The sequence below is a fragment of the Canis aureus genome, chromosome 9 (genome assembly GCF_053574225.1).
Source record: "Canis aureus isolate CA01 chromosome 9, VMU_Caureus_v.1.0, whole genome shotgun sequence".
Classification (NCBI taxonomy): Eukaryota; Metazoa; Chordata; class Mammalia; order Carnivora; family Canidae; genus Canis; species Canis aureus.
This window is the reverse complement of record NC_135619.1, coordinates 7,100,648-7,118,877: the sequence shown is the minus strand read 5'-3', so window position 1 is coordinate 7,118,877 and position 18,230 is coordinate 7,100,648. Positions and strand designations below refer to the sequence as shown.

General features: G+C 45.5%; 1 long non-coding RNA gene across 1 annotated transcript; it reads right to left on the bottom strand.

The window, feature by feature from the left end:
* Positions 1-12,146: 12,146 nt before the first annotated feature.
* LOC144320014 (uncharacterized) lies at positions 12,147-17,907 on the bottom strand. The gene is made up of 3 exons (XR_013385610.1): positions 17,762-17,907; positions 12,789-12,932; positions 12,147-12,258 (listed from the first exon to the last, which is right to left on the bottom strand). It is a non-coding gene; the product is annotated as an uncharacterized LOC144320014 (long non-coding RNA).
* Positions 17,908-18,230: the final 323 nt, after the last annotated feature.

Sequence of the window (18,230 nt, the reverse complement as noted above, 5' to 3'; positions counted from 1 at the left end):
AGACTCCATGCTGAGTTCAGAGCCTGATGCAGGATTTGTTCTCAGGACCCTGAGATCATGACCCAAACTGAAACCAATGGTTGAAAGCCCACTGACTGAGCCACCTAGGCACCCCAATAACTTTTTAGTTTTTGAAAACTAAAAACAAAAACAAAAACAAAAAAACTAAAAAAAAAAACTAAAAAAAATTAAAGACGAAGATAAAAAGAAAATAAAACAAATAATTATGTTACACTTAGCTCATCTATAGCGTGTTATTAGAAGTAGAAAAGAGAGGAGACAAACTGAGCCCTGCGGAGAGAGACAGGCTCCCCATGGCCACTGTCTGCCACCAGGATATGGGGGCCACAGGGAGGGGCCACCAGGTTCTGAAGTCCAGTTGTTAATAACAGCTACACTTGTGAGGGCTTACTGTGCACCTTCTTTTGTGTGTACCCAGGGATTTAGATTTTTATCTCAATTACCTCTCACAGCAGCCTTTTGAGTTAGGTACTATTGTTGTTTTCATTTGACTGATAAACCTCCCTGGTGGTCTAGTGGCTAGGATTCATTTGACAGATAAAAATATCTAAAATATCTAAAGTTCAGTGAGGGTAAATGATTTGCCAAAAGTGACAAAGTAGTGAGCAGTGGAGCTATGATTTGTATCCAGGAAGGTCTGACCTACGAGCTTAGACCCTTAACCATGCCACTGCAATGTGTGTTTTCTAGTAAGCAAATGTGAAATGTCCACACACATATCATGACATTAAGGTGTAATCCAAAGAAATAGCTATGTTAAGAGTATGTGTGATATTTTGTTCATTAACATAACTGTGCCTTATAACCAGAAAGATACAGCTTGCAGATGCCTGCCTTCTGAGATTTAAACTAGTAAAAATAAATCTTTAATGGATGAGAGTAGCTATCTAAAGAATTCACCTTAAGGAACAGATCAAAGTCGGAAGAGACAAGTTGATGCCAAACTTCAATCAAAATGTCTAGAGTGAAGTCACATGAGGGTATAATTGATGAGAACGATTTGGATTTTAAAATGTTTGTATTCTTTGATGTGGTGATTCTACTTTTTGGAGTCTATACTAGGGGCATAATACCAAATATCTAAAGGTTTTATACATAAATATATTCACCATAAAATGAATTTTAATAGCAAAAGTGAAAATCAACCTAAATATCCAACACTAGTGAAATGGCCGGCAAAATGGAATCCCCATACAATGGAAATGGTGAGCCTCACAGAGACATAGATGTACACACATATGAATAGTTTGTTATTGTTTAACAATTTCATATGTACAAAGACAAATTGCATGAGGAAGTTTAGTCAATGTGCTTTATAGAGACATGGTTACCCTCCTGCTATAAATACAAAAAGATACTGAATAGTGTATAATAATGTTAAAAATATTAGTTGAGGAATAAAACAAAAGAGATTAATAAAAAGACATTTTATTACAAAATAATAGGAATATAATAAATAATGGGAAATTCTCAAGTCCCAGGAAGAAATAAGAGCCCCAAAGCCAGTGTGGTAAGAAAGATAAAAAAACAGGGTAGTCAGTGGAATATGGACCTGGAGCTAGGCCCTAAGAGTCTAGAGCTTGGGGTTTTAAAAATCACAGGGATCACGAGATCTCAGGTCCATGAAAGGCAGGGATCTTGTCTTGGCTGGATTGATTCTCTCTAAAACAGAGGCTGAAGCAAAGATGAAAAAGTGGAGTTTTACTTAATGTTATTAGCCAAGGTTCTCTAGAGAAACAGAACCAGCAGGATGTGTATTTATATAGAAAGTGATTTATTTTAAGGAACTGGCTCCTGCAATTATGAGACTGACAAGTCCAAAATCTGCAAGGTGGGCCAGAAGGCTGTAGGCCAGGGAAGGTTTGATGGTACATTTGACATCCGAAGGCTGTGTACTGCAGAATTCTCTCTTGCTTGGAGGAAGTCAGCCTTTTGTTCTATTCAGGCCTTCAGTTGACTGGACGAGGCCCACCCACATATGGAGGACGATATGCTTTACTCGAAGTCCACTGATTGAAATGTTCATCTCATCCAAAAAAAACACCCTCACAGAAACATCCAGAAAAATGTTTGACCACAGATCTGGGCACCATGGCTCGGACAAATTGACACATAAAATGAACCATTTCTCTTGGGAATCATAATCAGAGCAGTAAAGATGAGGAAAGGGGAAAAGAAGCAAGAAAGGTGTGAGGAAGTGTGAAATGGCACGTTGTCATTCTGGCTGACACTTCATGAGAAGCCTCCAAGATCACAGCAGGTTACTCAGCAAGCATGTCTGGTTGGCATATGGTTCTACTCCAAACAGGCTGCAGAGAGAAATGGCACTTCGGAGTAGGCCATGGGAAGGAGGAGGAAAGGGAATTTATCTGCAATCTTTCTCCTATCTTCTGCTTTCCATTAGTGGAGACTCAGTCCACAGAAAGCTAACTCCCCAACAGTTCCCCATGTTGTCAGGTGGTCTTTTCTATAGCGAGAATCTGTAAGGCATTTTACCAGAGACTAGAAGTTGTGCAAGGAGACAGAAACTCTGGCTTCATGGATGTTCAGTCTGGCTGCACAGTAGAGGTCAAGGTGAAGGAGTGAACATTCTCAGAGAGTGATGGTCAGTCTCTGGTAATGTCAGCAGAGTCCCAGAAGCTGTCAGCACTAAGGAAATCTAAGGATGAACATAGATTTGTATCAGATACAACCCACCCCTCCTACCACTCCAGTCCACTCACTCTCTATTATATTGCCTCCTGTATTATATGGTAGAGATTTTGCGTGTGTGTGTGTGTGTGTGTGTGTGTGTGAGTACAAGATGCCCTATTCCAAAAAAAAAAAAAAAAAAAAAAAAGATGCCCTACTCCTTGCCCTAGAGGGAGATCTGGGCCCGAATTAGTCAAAGAGTCCCTCGAGGTGGTTGAGCCTATTCAGCCCAGTTGCAAACTCCTGGAAGAATTCAGAAACAAGAGTCCTTGCTGTTGTAGTTGGTCCCTGGTCATACCTGATATTCACTATCTCTCCTCTTATACCCATTCTAAATTTCCCTCATCCTTTTACCGCATTTAGGCTGGCCCAAGTTGATTGCCTGGTAGATTAACCCAGTCCTTTAGACTCTTTATTTTCCCTGCTTTTGGTAGGTTGCACTTGCTGTGATTCCCCTGGTTATTATAGGATATAGAAGTACTAAAAGACACCCAAATAAATGCCCTGAGTTCTGGAAATTCTTCTTACTATCCTCTTGTGTAAAAGCAACCCTAAAAAAATAAATAAATAAAAATAAAAAAATAAAAAAAATAAAAGCAACCCTAGTTCCTCATGCTAATCAGGATTGATTACCTAACCAGTGCAATAAATCTTTTCTTTGCTTCTAACCCACTGTGGCCAGATAGAAAACTGGCCAGATGATATCTGCCACTCCCAATTTTGGGGACTCAGTTCTCTACCAAAGGTCATACTCCTGTCCCATGACCTCACACTGCTACCTCCTCTGGATTCCAGTCACTGTTTCATGTCCTTGTTCCTTAATGGTAGGCAGAATGACAACTCCCAAGGATGTCCCCATCCTAATTCCCAGAACCTGTGAATATGTTAGATTGTATGACAAGGTGAGAATTAAGGTTGCAAATGAAATTAAAATCTCCATTCACCTGACTTTCAAATAAGGAGATTATCCTGAATTATCCAGTTTGGCCCAATGTAATCACAAGGCTCCTTTAAATGTGGAGGAGGGAATCAGAAGAGTCAGAAGTGGAAAAATGGAACCATTAGAAAGACTTGACTAGCCATCGTTGGCTTTGAAGATGGAAGGGGGATATGAACCAAAGAGTACAGGTGGCTTCTAGAAGCAGCTACCACAAAAGGCAAGGAAACTATTCTTCTTATTCTTCCTTAAGGTCTCTAGAAAGAAACATGGCACTAGAGTTTGGTTCAGTGAGACCCATTTTAGACTTCTGACCCCTTAGAACTGTAAGAGAATAAATTTGTGCTGCTTTCCACTACTAGATTTGTGGTAATTTGTTATAGCACCAATAGGAAATCAATATGCCTCCCTCTTCAGACTTAGGGGTGACAGTGATTTCCGCCATCACAGGCCCCAGAACACTGCACCATCCTACTTGGCTTCCAAATCTGACCGTACCTTCAAGAGAAGTTTAATAAGAGGACTATTTATAATTACCCAGTTTGAGCTGTTATCCATTTCCTGCTGAGCACCTAAACTGATAGAGAGCCCAAAGCATCATTGCAAGATGTAAGTGTCCTCAGCCACGGGAAGGGAGAGCAGACTTGTCTAAAGAATTCAAGAGGCAGTGAATTAAAGTGATCTCTTGCTGAGATATCCTAAAGCACCAGTGAAGAGCATAGCCCTCAGGTAGCCAATGAATTCAAGTGCAGACTCACCTCTCTCCTCCAATTTTCTCCATCTTCCTTCCTACTGTCTCAAGAACAGATCCTGGACTAGAAACTGGGAGTTCTGGTTTATGATCTGGTCTTCATCATCAAGTGTTTTGGGGAAGAACAGCTCATTTCTCTGGCTCATGATTGCTTATGTGTTAAAGAGCAGCAGCACCTCCTCAGCAAGACATTCTGTCTCAGACAATATTAATCTGTAAAATCTAATACTACCCTGCACATTCAGGCTTTTCCTCTTGTGATCCACGGGACTTCAGGTTTCTTTGCCAAGGTCCTCTGGATGACCATCATTAGGCTCTGCTGCAGTAACACGTATTCCATGGTTTGGAGAACAAGCTGTTGATTTCTTTCACATGGAGCAGTGCAGGGCCATTCTGGGTTGGATGGTTGGGTCAAGAATGGGGATGGGAACTCTGCCCCAAAAAGTCACTCAGGTGACTGGTGGCAACTCTGCCATCCTCAACATGTAGCTTTCATCAGTGTTATGGCTGCTTCCATCCCAAGAGACCAAAAAGAGCACAGAGGAGAATTTGTGGAAGTGTTTCATAGGCCAGGACTGAGAGTAGCGTACATCGCTTCTGCTCTCATTCCATTGTTTAGAAGGCAGCTGTCTGGTCACATCTAACTGTAAGATAGATAATACCACTTGGAGGCTAGGAAAGAAAGAATCAGTGGATTGTGGTGAACAGCTAGTGTCTCTGCCACAAAAGCTCACACCCAACTCCATCTCTCTACTCAAACTCTCACAAAGAGCTCAGGAACCCTTTTGCAGCTGGGTCCTGCCTCCCTCTCTGATATAATCTAATCTCCGGCCACAACCCTCATTCCCCATGCCCCAGACTCAGAGGCCTTCCTTCAATTCCCAAACCCCACCGAGCTCTTAACTTGAGATTCTTTCTCATTGTTTAGATCTCAACCTCGACATCCTCAGAGACTTCTCCTTGACCATCCTATGTCATGTTGTCCCCACCTCCCAACACTTCTATGACATTGCCCTGTTGAGAAATAATGACCGAGGGTTTCCAGAATGAAAGGGATACACCAAATATCAAGCAACATAATTAAAGACAATCCTCACTATGGCTGGAGACATCCAAGTTTTATCACAGAACATCAAAGAAAAAGAACAACTTGAAAGCACTTCAGAAGTATTACTTCAGCAAAAGAGAAAACTGGAAAGGAAGAATGGGCTATGAGAAGCAGTAGTAAGCCAAGAGTGATAAAACATGTTGGCAAATCTAATCCTTGGTGGATGGTAAATCATAACTATTGAGAGGTTAAAAGCATTAAGGAATTAAAATACTAGACAACTACAATATGGGAGGTAGGAGAAAAAAATAGCAGAGGGATAATAGAATAATAGATATAGAATGCCTTATTCCATGTCTTTAGAGGAGAAGGATCATAATGAACTTTTAACTTTTATAGAAAAATATGGTTAGCTATGCATATTAAACAAAAAATTCCACCTAGCCACAAAAATGATGTAGAAATACAATGTACTACTTCTAACCAATGAAGGAATCAAGGAATCTTCATTGATCCAACAAAAGTCAAGAAAAGAGAGAAAAAATGGGGAAGAAAACCTTGGCAAAAAAGAAATACGTCCTAATACAACAGAATGGCAAAAAAAAAAAATCATACAAACTAAACTCACTTTTTAAAAAATGAAGTGTCCAGAAAGAAAGAAAGAAGGAAGGAGGAAAGAAAAAAGGGCGCATGGGTGGCCCAGTCGGTTAAGCATTGCTGAGGTTGGGATCCCGGGGTCCTGGGATTGAGGGGGTGAGGCCCACATCGGCTCCCTGCTCATCCCTGCTCAGCGGGGCGTCTGCTTCTCCCTCTCCCTCTGCTTGTGCGCCCTCTCTCTCTCTCTCTCTCTCTTTCTCTCTCAATCTCTGTCTCGAATAAATAAAATCTTAAGAAAAAAAACCTTAAAAATGAGGTACTTCAAATCATTTTTTTTTTAATTCAGTTAAATGCCGTTTGAGAAGGCACATCTCCTTTCTGCTTTGGGCCTCCCCCCGTGACCACCGGGGAAATGGACGTTCTGGAAACTAGAGGGTGGCCAGACCTGCAGTCACAGGTTAATGGTAATGAACCCCACTCTCAGTGGAGGTCAGGACAGGAAATGAGAATGTCCCACAAAGTGGGTGAATCCGTTCAGATCACGTGCTTTCTTTTCTGACCAGAGAGTGTGACTTGAAAGGCGTTGCCGAGAAGGGACAATTGACAATGGTCTGTAAGGAAGTGGCCACAGCACTGGTGAAAGTCCATCTCCAGCAGCATAGAAGATAATTTAGCAGGCCTACAGGATGGGGGTTCTGTCTGGGTATGGACCCCTCTGGACTTTTGAGAAAAACTTAAGGAGTTATTTATCGTCTGCAGGCCTGTTTCTTTACCCACAGAATAAGAACAGCAATACCATCTCTCTGAGCTTGGGGCCCAGCTAAATTCGATTCCAGAGCCTGGACACAGGGAGGCTTTGGCAGAGAGCTGCTCTTACTACTGGTAATGAAGCCTGCCATTGTGCAGTATTGCCCCTCTCTGCAGGAGGTACCATCCCAGTCACTAGTTCTCAGGTCCCATTTTTAAACACCCCCCCCCACCAAGCTACTTTGCACAAACCAAAATTATAAGAAACCGATGTGCAAACCCAAGCGGAATTTATTTGTTTTAAGTTCATCTAAGTGCCAGGTAGAGAGTTTCTCCCTTGACTCAAAAAGTGATTTTCCTTGAGGTGCCTGCTGGTCCAGTCAGTAGAGCATGTGACTTTTGATCTCTGGGTTGTGGGTTCAAGCCCCATGTTGGATGTTGAGATTACTTAAAAATAAATCTTAAAAAAAAAAAAAAAAGAAATTGTCCTTTCAGCCCTTTCTGCTCCTAGGAGATCGGGACCCTGATATGGCCGGACCACTGAATTCAGATTCCTTGAAGGTCCTCTGTAGGAAGAGGTGTCCTCTGTACCTTCACTTTTGGTGCCTTCTTCTCATCCCCCGAAGCCTTCCTGTGCCAGGATTCACTTCTATTTTTTTTTTTAAGATTTTATTTACTTATTCATGAGAGACACACAGAGAGAGGCAGAGACACAGGCAGAGGGAGAAGCAGGGAGCCTGATGTGGGACTCGACCCCAGGACCATGGGATCACGCCCTGAGCCAAAGGCAGACGCCCAACCACTGAACCACCTAGGTGTCCCAGGATTCAATTCTCCTGTGACAGGACGATAGACTTTACCAACTAGAGGAAAGCTCCTCCACCCTCGTCTTGTCCCCAGTTCTCATGCTGAGCTCTGCAGATAGAGCTCCTCATCCCTGTGCTTTGGGGTTGGGAGGGAGCAGGTAGGAGCACCCTGATTTGAGTCTAATCCTTGCTGGAATTCAGTTATGTCTGCATGCTGGGCTCCCCAGTGCCTCCTTTTGTAAGAGATTCAATTGTAAGGGCACAACAGAGCACTGTGTACTGCACAGGAGACTAGAAGCACAGAACAGGTTCTGTCTGGAAAATGTATCCTCTGGCACAGACTCACCACAAAGAGAGCAATGGTGCTGTTATCACTATGACCTCTGAGAGACACAGACTTTACTAGGTATTGGCACCTGGTGATCAAGGGCCACACTCAAAACCTTGGACGGGGGATCCCTAGGTGGCTCAGTGGTTTAGTGCCTGTCTTCAGCCCAGGGTATGATTCTGGAGTCCCAGGATCAAGTCCCACATAGGGCTCCCTGCATGGAGCCTGCTTCTCCCTCTGCCTGTGTCTCTACCTCTGTCTATCTGTCTGTCTGTCTGTCTCTTATCTCTCTCTCTGTGTGTGTCTCTCATAAATAAATAAATAAAATCTTAAAAAAAAAAAAAACCTTGGAGGAATTCCCCAGCATGGAATATGACTCTATGGAGAATGGGTCTACATGTCACAGCTTACACTGACACTCCTGAGGACACGTAGGATGACGTCAATAGGTAAAGTGGCCAGCCTCCAAGATAGACCCGGTTGTCCCTGCCTCCTGGTATTCACACCCTTGTCTCCTTCCATGTGTAACATGGTTGATCCATGTGACCAATAGCATGTGGCAGGAGCATAGCATGTCACTTCCAAGGCTAGGTCATAAGAGATATCATGGTTTCTTTCTTGCTCCCTCAAATCACTCACTCAGGGGAAAACCAGCTGCCAGATTTCAAACAGCCCTATGGGGAAGACAACTTGTTGAGAAATGGAGGTCTCCAGATAACAACCTGAGAGAAACTGAGGCTCAGCCAGGTAAGTGAGCCCTCCTGAAAGTGGAGCCCCCAGCCCCAGTCAAGCCTTTAGATGACTGCAGTCCCGGCCAACATCTTGATTGCCACCTCACAGGAGATCCTGAGCCAGTCCTAGATTCCTGACTCTAAGAAGCTGTTTGAGATAAGAAGTGTTTGTTGTTTTAAGCCACCATAGCAATAGATTAAATAACATTCGCTAGCACAGTTACAAACAAATGGAATTTAATGTCATAAACCCTACTATGTAAATATGGACAAAACTCTAAATGCATATGATAGAAAGTAAAAGTTTAGTAATACTAAGATATGTTCAATATGATGGTGGGGGGGTAGTAAGTATCATGGCAGAGGAAATTGTCTTATCCAAGATATATATTGGAGGGTTTATAAGATTTCTTTGGAGAACCCTGATACTTTCTCAATCCTCCGTCTCTAGGGAGAGGACAGGAAGCTACTTTCCAACGTAAACCACAAATATTAAGAGGGGGCTACCACAGCACCCTAGTGAGCTTGGTGTGCCTTCTCTGCAGTTGAGGGTGGGAGGCAGTCCTTGATGCCTGCCTAACTCAGGCCTGAGGAGACTGGAGCTGTGTGTGGAACAGAACAGGGAACCTACATTTCCAGGGTTGGTAGGAGAGTTGAGAGTTTTCCATGGAACAAGTGTTTGCCCATCAGCAGAGGGAAAGCCAGACTGGAGCCATTTTATGCCCTTCCCCAAAAGGACCTTGTGGGGAGTGAAGAGGCTCTGATTGTCTGTGTGCTGTGGACCACTGGAAGAGGGCTGGGGTGAGGTGGGGGCAGCAGTCAGAGGCACAGAAGCCGGAGGAGGAGAGGGAAGACGCAAAGGGGAAGGACAAGAAGTCTTACCTTTGGATAAAGGGTGAAATGGTGATTATTATCTTGGTTGGACTCTTCCTTAAGATTTTTTATTATAAGGGGAGCCTGGGTAGCTCAGTCAGTTAAGCCTCTACCTTCAACTCAGGTCATGATCCCAGGGGCCTGGGATCAAGTCCCGTGTGGGGCAGCCTGCTCAGTGGGTCTCCATCTGCCTCTCCCCTTGCTTGTGCTCTCTCTCTCTCTCTCTCTCTCTCAAATAAATAAATAAAATCCTTTAAAAAAGATTTTTATTGTGAGAGTTTCTAAGCATATGGGAAGCTGTCTATCATCTAGATTTAATGATTGTTAATGTTTGTATATTTGCTCCATCTTTTTTTCCTAAGGTGTTTTGGGGTATATTGCAGACATCTGGCATTTCACGCTTCTGAGGATTCCACACTGTCTTTTTAGAGAGCAGGAACTTTTCTTGTATGCTCCAGCAACACTGTCACACATAGTGGGATTAATGGTGATTTTTTTTGAGTCCCCTGATGCCCAACACATATATAGTTTCCTTACCTGTCTTTAAGATGTCTTTAAAAAAAATACTATAGTTGATTTGTTCATGTCTAGGAAGGTAAACTGGAAACTTTTAACTTCTAAGTCAAGGCTGTTATTTGTAACCTAAAGTGACACAAGACTACTCCCAAAGAATGAGCAGAACTCCATTCAATTATATCCCTGCTGAATAATTCTGAAAGAAATGACAGAAAACAAGGAGGAAATGTGTATTTATGAAAATAATTTCCCCCCCATAAGAGGGATTTATATTTTGTGAAGGTGACAGACACCGCTAGAGAGATGCTCTGCTCTAAGAAGTTTATTCACATCTTTGTAACCCAGATGTTTAAACACCACACAGAAATCTTATCTATTGCTGATGTACGTATAAATTTGTACCAACTCAATGCAGGGGCATGTGGCAGTGTCTATTAAAATTTTAAAAGCATACACTCTTTGACCCAGCAATCTCTTTCCCGGAAATTTATTCTGTGTATATCCTTGCCTTGTGAAATGACTAAGTAGAAGGATATGCCTCACAGCATTGTTTGTAATAGCAGAAGATTGGAAACAATCATAAAAGTCCATGGGTGTGGGGTGCCTGGGTGGCTCAGTTGGTTAAGCATATGACTTTTGATTTCGGATCAGGTCATGATCTCAGGGTTGTGAGATCGTGAGATTAAGCCCTGTGATGGGCTCCATGCTCAGCAGGGAGTCTGCTTCTCTCTCTCTCCCTTCACCCCCCCCCCCCACACTGGTGCAAGTGCACACTCTTTCTCTCTCTAAAATAAGTAAATAGGGGTGCCTGGGTGGTTCAGTCAGCTAAGCATCTGCCTTCAGCTCAGGTCATGATCCTGGGATCATGTCCCGCATCAGGCTCCCTGCTCAACAGGGGGTTTGCTTCTCCCTCTCCCTTTGCCGGCTGCTCCCTCTGCTTGTGCCTTCTCTCTCTTTTCAAATAAATAAGTAAAATCTTTATTTTTTAAGGATTTTATTTATTCATTCATGAGAGACACACACGAGAGAGAGGCAGAGACACAGGCAGAGGGAGAAGCAGGCTCCATGCAAGGAGCCCGATGCAGGACTTGGTCCCAGGACTCCAGGATCATGCTCTGGGCCAAAGGCAGGTACTAAACCTCTGAGCCACCCAAGGATCCCCCAAGTAAAATCTTTAAAGAAAAAAAATTAGTAAGTAAATCTTTAAAAATTAAAAATAAAACAAAAAGTCCACCCATGGACTTTTATTCATTTTATATATATATATAAGAACATATATGTTTATATTTGTATATATTACATTCACGTATGTATATTATATATACTATCTATGTGATATAGCATTTCACAGCAAGAATCCTACAGAGTGCTCTAGGCCAGCAGAAGAGTGAGGCTATAGGTTAAGTGGGAAACAATGAAATGTGGATCTAGGTGCTGAATGCATGTGTGGGTGCCATGCCACCGCTTGCCCTCCTCACTCACTCCATCTCTCCTGCCCAAGTGACCTCTGTAAACTATGTCCATAGACTGTCTTGTTCTCTGGCTCATTTTGGATTCTCAGTATTGCAGCTAGAGGACAGAGGGAGAGAGGAGAAGGGGCGTGGGTAATTATGCCCCTGGCCTCCTCCCTGGGACGCCCTGCTGGCTGTGCTGCTCACAGGAGTCACTGGGCCATCTCACCACACTGTTGTTGGTCCTGGGCATCGCACTCTCCTTTGTGCTTTTCCTATGTCCTGCCCACACTATTGCAGACCACCATTCATTAGGCTTGACTCTATGTGGGCCATCTTTTTTTTTAATCAAGGCTCTGGCTGATAGGGTATGTTAGCACTTAGATTTAAAAAAAAAAAAGTGTGTTGAGGAGGGGGACACATGCCCTTATGTGTGCTTAGCATCTCTGGAAAGCTGCACAAGAAACCGCCAGCAGGGGCTGCTTCTAGGAATGAAACGGTGACCAGGGGTGGAGAGCAAGAAGAAGGAATATCTAGTTTTACCATAAACCTTTTTGTTCCTTTTGAATTTTGTACTATATACAGGTATTATTTATTCAAAAAATAATTTTAATTGAAAATGTTTTAAGAAATAATAAAAAAAGAAAGACTGCAGAGGGTCTTGGCACCAGAAGGCTTCAGAGACAGCTGTCTCTGTAGCACGTGAATCCTTCTTTCCCCGGGAGCAACTACCTTTCCTGGCATATTCCCCAAGCCTTTAACTGAACAAAGAAAGAAAAAACAAAGGTAAAATTAAAAGGCTTCTTCCACTATACACTACAGACAAGAGGCGCAACATTTTAGGGGGAAAAAAATCTGGCACGTTAACTCTTAGACCATTTGCTGGTACTCACAGGCAGGCTAGGGGTTCGTGCAGATGGCAGCAACCTCCCTCCCACCATCAGCAGGTGGGCTGGCCCCACATCATCCCTCCCCCACAGCAACCAGGACAGAGTCTGCTCGGGCTCTTCACCTAGGCCCACTTTGGAATCCCTCTCTGACATCCTTGCCACTGCAGAGCCTGGTTGAGTCTCAGCAACACAGCAGTCTAGCTAGGAGACCACACAGGAGGGGCCCTGTCTTCCTCCTGCTGCTCCTCAACCATGGCTGGCCCATTACTTAGCAATGTCTCTATTTTTATCGTGCTCATTATACTGCAGTGCTCTTCATTTCCATCTCATTATTGTTGGGGGGGGGGTCATCTAGAGGCTTTGTTGCCCTGGAGACAGCGGGGGTGGGGGGTGCCACACACTCAGCTGTCTTCCGCAGACGTGGCTCATCCATCATCTGACAAGACACTGGCGGGTCAGGTGTCTCTCTTCTGCTTGGAGGGTGACCACCAGAGCCCATCAGTTGTTCTGGCTCCTCGTCCTTCCAGAAGCATGATCCTTTCCTTCTTAAATAGAGAGGGAGAGACATATCTAGATTTTATGGATAGACACATAATTGACAGAGAAAATAGAAGAGCCATGTATAGCCCCTGTGTGATTCTGTCAGGGGGGAGAGAAGTGTCTCGGGGTAACCGGCTGCGGTATTAGAAGCACATGGGATAGAAACACTCCTGCCCTAAAGGACACAGGTCACTGGCTACTTCCCCAGCTAACGTGGCCTGGGGGCTGTGGCTACAACGTGTGAAGCACGTCTGCACTATGCCCCACCCCGTACTTCTTCCCCGACGCCAATGCAGCAACTCAAAACAGGTTAGGGTCCCGAGGAAGTAGCCACAGGGTAAAGGGGAGCAAGGCGCTGCTGTTGAAAGGACCTGATGCCTTTGCCTCTGTCCCCACACTGAGAGGTCTGCCCCTCCCTCCACACACTCCCTCCAATGGCAGGGACAGAGGGCCCCCACCCTTTGTGTGACATCCCTCTGCTGCAGCTGCTCCTCCCCATCCTGTGAAATCAGAAGTCAGATGCTAGTCTTGAGTGAACACTTCCTGGATCCCTAACCTATATCCCCCTGGCAAAGTGAGACATGTGCTCCTCTGAAGTCCTATAGCACTTCGTTTCCTGGTTGTTACAGTCGGTTACCCACCGCCTGACTCTCCCACTGTGTTTGTATCTCTGGATGTTACTGGGTGCCCGATGCACAGCACCTAACTTAGTTGAATACACTGAACCCGGAGTGATAACTAGAGATGATTGTGTAAAGCGCCTCACGACTGATGTGAGGCGCTCTGTGCCAGGCTCTGTGCCAGGCACTGTGCTAAGAATTTCACAGGCACTTATCTCCCTTAGTTCTCACCACAGCCCAGGGAGTAAGTACCATTACATCCCATCCTACAGAAGAGGAGAGTGAAAGAGGGTAACTAACTTACTCGTGGCCACGTGCATATACATCTCTATAGATTTGCTTTCACTACACACGCAGTAGCAAACTCTGCATGCTGTTCTACACCTTGCTTTTCTCTCCCTGTTTAACTTATTTCTTGGAGATTGTTCCATTATCAGTAGTTATAGGCCTATGCCTTCCTAACAGACCCAGAGTATTCTATAAATGGATATACTCTCCTGTATTTACTCATCCTCTGTTGGTGGGCATTTAGGTGGTTTCTTATCTTTTGGTATTATAACGTGGGGTTATAAAGTGTACCCCTACCCACAAATCTCAACATAAGTTATATTGCATTCCATGCAAATCCTTGGTCCTTCTGGAATTTTGGCATAATGAATGAGGTAGGGATTCAGGAAAGACGTTGACCACTATACAACAGCCAAATATCTCACCTGGCACATAGTAGGTGCTTATAAATGTTACCAATGACAGTGGTGATGGTGACAACTGATAGCATCCACTGTAGCACACTATCATGTGTTTATGTGCATGCAGTTAGTCCACAGCACTAAGGATGGCCACCTGGAAGTCTATTCAATCCTTGGTGTCTAAGTCCTAAAAGTCACTTACACATCAGAACGAATGAGTTTGCAAAACTTCCTAAGAGCATATTTTGACCTGGGGAAGGGAGAAAAATATCACATGATTATAGTGATGGGATGGACCAAACAGTGATGACCCCAAGTGGAGGAGCTTCTGAAGACAAACTGTGGGTGATACAGACATTCTCTGTGGGCTGGTTCAGAAGAACCGCTCGCTGTTAATGGAGGTGGGCTAATTGGGTTGGCCTAGCACTGGAGGGAATGGAGGCATTTCTCATGTTAGGTGAGGTGATGTCGGAGGAGGCAAGGCCAGCAGCCCTCAGGCCAGAGCTCTGAATGCCGAATTGACCTTTGGTTACAGGAGAACATGAAGGGCCTATTGTGGGCAGTTGGAAGCTTATGTCCGTGTCTGGTAGATGGAAGTTAGAGGATCCCACAAGAAAGTTGAGCTGAGAAATTCATCAACTTTAAGAGTTGTCTGAACATGATGCTCTCTTATCCAGGTGGGTTGCAGTGCAAACCCTACCAGCTGGGGATCCCCGGGAGATGAGGATGAAGAGCTCTGGGGTGGGATTGCCACTCCCTAGATAATCAGTGTACATGGTGGAAGAGGGGCAGAGGCTGCTTCTCAGCGGGGGAGTTGCTGGGACGAGCAGATGCTCTCAGGGGTGGGGGCAGGGGTGGGGGCATCTACAGGGAATAATTCAACAGTAAGCTGTGTTCCCATACTCTGTATGAGGACTAGGGAATAAGACATCATAATAACACCTAATATCTACCATAAATCAGGCCCAGGCAGGTGTTAATTCATTTGATTCTCCTAACAGCCTTGCAAATTTATCCCCATTTTATACACGTTCTCAGAGCACGGAGGTTGACCTTCCAGAACTGAAGTCATGTAACTTGAATCTATATCAAAATTTGGTCATCAGTTTAGCCCTAGGGGATGCACTTACAGATCACCTGCCGTCCTCTAAGCTGTGGCCTGCATGAGGACACCCCCAGAAGCCTTAGGTGGTGTCTGTGACTTCCCTAAACCCATCCGGGAACAGGCAGACCTCAGTACCACTCTGGTCCTCCCCGTCCTCCAGGTGAGGGCTGCTTCTCTGACTACCCCAACCATGGAATTGTGGGAGTAAGAGCACTGGCCTAGGAGTCAGGGAGCCCAGGGCTAGGGGACCGATGGAATGGAGCAAGAGCCCCGGAGGAAGGAGGAGATGAACAAGCCTCCTGACCCCGCTCTGCTAGGTAAGCAGCTATGCCCTGAACACAGAGGTCACTGGATCTGCCTATGTCAGGCAGGCTCCAGCAGGAGTCAGGAAAACCCTGGAGACAGGCTGGGAGGGTGTGGCAGGCCTCTGGCCTCATACCACAAACAAACCTCACCCACTGGTTACGCAGGCTGTTCCAACCTGGGAATCAGGATTTGCTTCACTTCAACTTGGCAGCAAATCCTTTGCCTCCACCATCCTGGGAAGAGTGGCGTGATTTTCAAAAAAAGCACTGCTTGAGCTGTGGGTCACCTCCTCGAAATGTGCTACTTTGTCCTCCCCAGCCCCACCCAGGGCTAGACAGATTTGCCCTGCTCTGGCTTTGTCATGACTCCAGGCACGTATCTGCTGGCCTGGTCGGAACAAGCAAAACATGCAATCAGAAAAAGAATGAAGCTGACTGTCTTTGGCAGCCCAAGACCTCAATCCTGCCAGCCCCAGGCCCGCCCATCATGTCCATCCCTCCCTCACTGCTCACTGAAGGGAAGGCAGTCAAAAATCAACTTGTCCCCCTTTCATCAGCTGAGCCTGTGACAATCATAATGTCCCTGGACCTCTGTCCTTGCTCTGGTCTCTGAGGTACTTTGGAGCTGTGCTTCCAACCCCCACAGGTTGTCATGGTATCTGCAGCTCAGACTCCTCACTGGACTGAGCAGCAGCCTGTCTCCATGGCAATAAAAAGAATCTGTGGAGGAAGGATGTTGGCCTTGGAAATTAACTCCCAGAAACCCTCCTGGGAAATCAGCTCTTCCTGGGAGATCAGGAGAGATGCCCCTCCCTGAAACAAGGTTCCTAAGCCATTTCAGCAGCCTTGGGAAGCCCAACTTTCTAACAGGGGGCCACCATCTCTGCATACTCTCCAGCCACGGAGGATGTCGACTCCAGATCCCTGGCTGCACTCATAAAAACTGCAGTCAGGAAAGCATGGTTGAGATGGGGACCCGGTAGTGCTGCACAGCAGTGCCCCTGCCCACCCTGCTCCTCCTCGAAGTGTCTCTCTCCTGGCTGACAGGACCCTGGGCCCACTCCTCCCTGCTAAGCTATGAGCTGATACAGATAAAAACAGTGCCTCTCCTGCCCCAAGATACGTGTGAGTTATCACAGCACCTTCCATAACGAGACCAACAGAGCTCTACTGGCTCACTACAGTCCTTGGGAGACATTTCTGCCCTGCGCGGGTGTCTTTCTCTCTTGCTTTTCATACCATGCATCTCAGCTTTTACACAGTTCAAGCGCACAAGACAGCAGGGAGGACACTAGGGTTCTTTGAAACTCCTAGTCTCTTTCTAAACTAGCACCTGCACACTTGGAATCAGGTTGGGCTGGGTTAGGAGAGGTGGCCTTTACTACCTCTGCCTCCCAGGCAGGAACCACTTCCCCACCTACCTCAGGCACCCAGTGACCCCTTCCCTTGCCCCATCAATACTTGCTTTCACAGAGGGATCAGAAACCCGTTCACACTTGAATGTGAGTAATGACAGATGAAAGTGTATTCTCTCAGGGAGATCAGAAGTTAAATTGTAAGGAATGAGCTCCTAAGTGGAATTTCAGGCAACAGTTCAAAGGACAAGTGGCACAAGAGTAGAGTTTAGACTTTACTCTTGGAGAAGAAAAGAGAGAAGCCATGTGGATCTTCTTTCTTCCCAAGCATTTCTTTGCACTTGCTGACTCCTTTAGACAATAAAGGGTTTGTTTTGTTTTAACTTCTATTTCCAGAGCCAAGGAATGTGATTTCTCATAAAATTCTGCTACACCAGGGATGCCTGGGTGGCTCAGTGGTTGAGTGTCTGCCTTTGGCTCAAGTCGTGGTCCCAGAGTCTCCAGATAAGTCCCACATCGGGATCCCCACAGGGAGTCTGCTTCTCCCTCTGCCTGTGTCTCTGCCTATGTCTCTGTCTGTCATGAATAAATAAATAAAATCTTAAAAAAAAAAAAAAATCCTGCTACACCCGAGCTAGGTGTGATGTCACCACACCTAGCCAATGTCACTGCCTCCTTCCCGGCAGCCTGAGAACACAGCCTGGTATCCACCACCACACCTACAGAGCCGCCTGCAGGGGGCAACAGCAACCCACTTTACCTCTTCTTCCCCTCCCCCACGCAGTGATCCTGGGGTTCTCCTGGGCACATGTCAGTTCAAGTACCAGTTTTGCCACTTATTCTACTGTGTGACTGTCTTCGCGTGAATTCCTGCAAAAGCAGAGCTCAAGACCGGTAAATCCTTTGTGATGTAATCACGGAGCACAGAAGTAAGAAGGCGAGGAGAGAAAGAGATGCAGGGCAGTCTCTGCTGTGGGCCATGGGGATTGACTCCACACAAACTCACTGAGGAAATAGGATCCCCTCCTGTCCCTCCTTGGACAGGGCTCCCCATCGGTCTTGCAGCAGCTCCCTGCCCCTGGCAATCACCCCGCACTGGGGACTCCCTGGACACATGCCTGGGCAGAAAGCAGATGATTCGTGGTGTGTCAGGGGTGAGTTTGAGCTCTGTAGGAACTGTCCACCTTCACTGTGGCTGACATCTGAGGTGGGTTGAGGGGATATGGCCA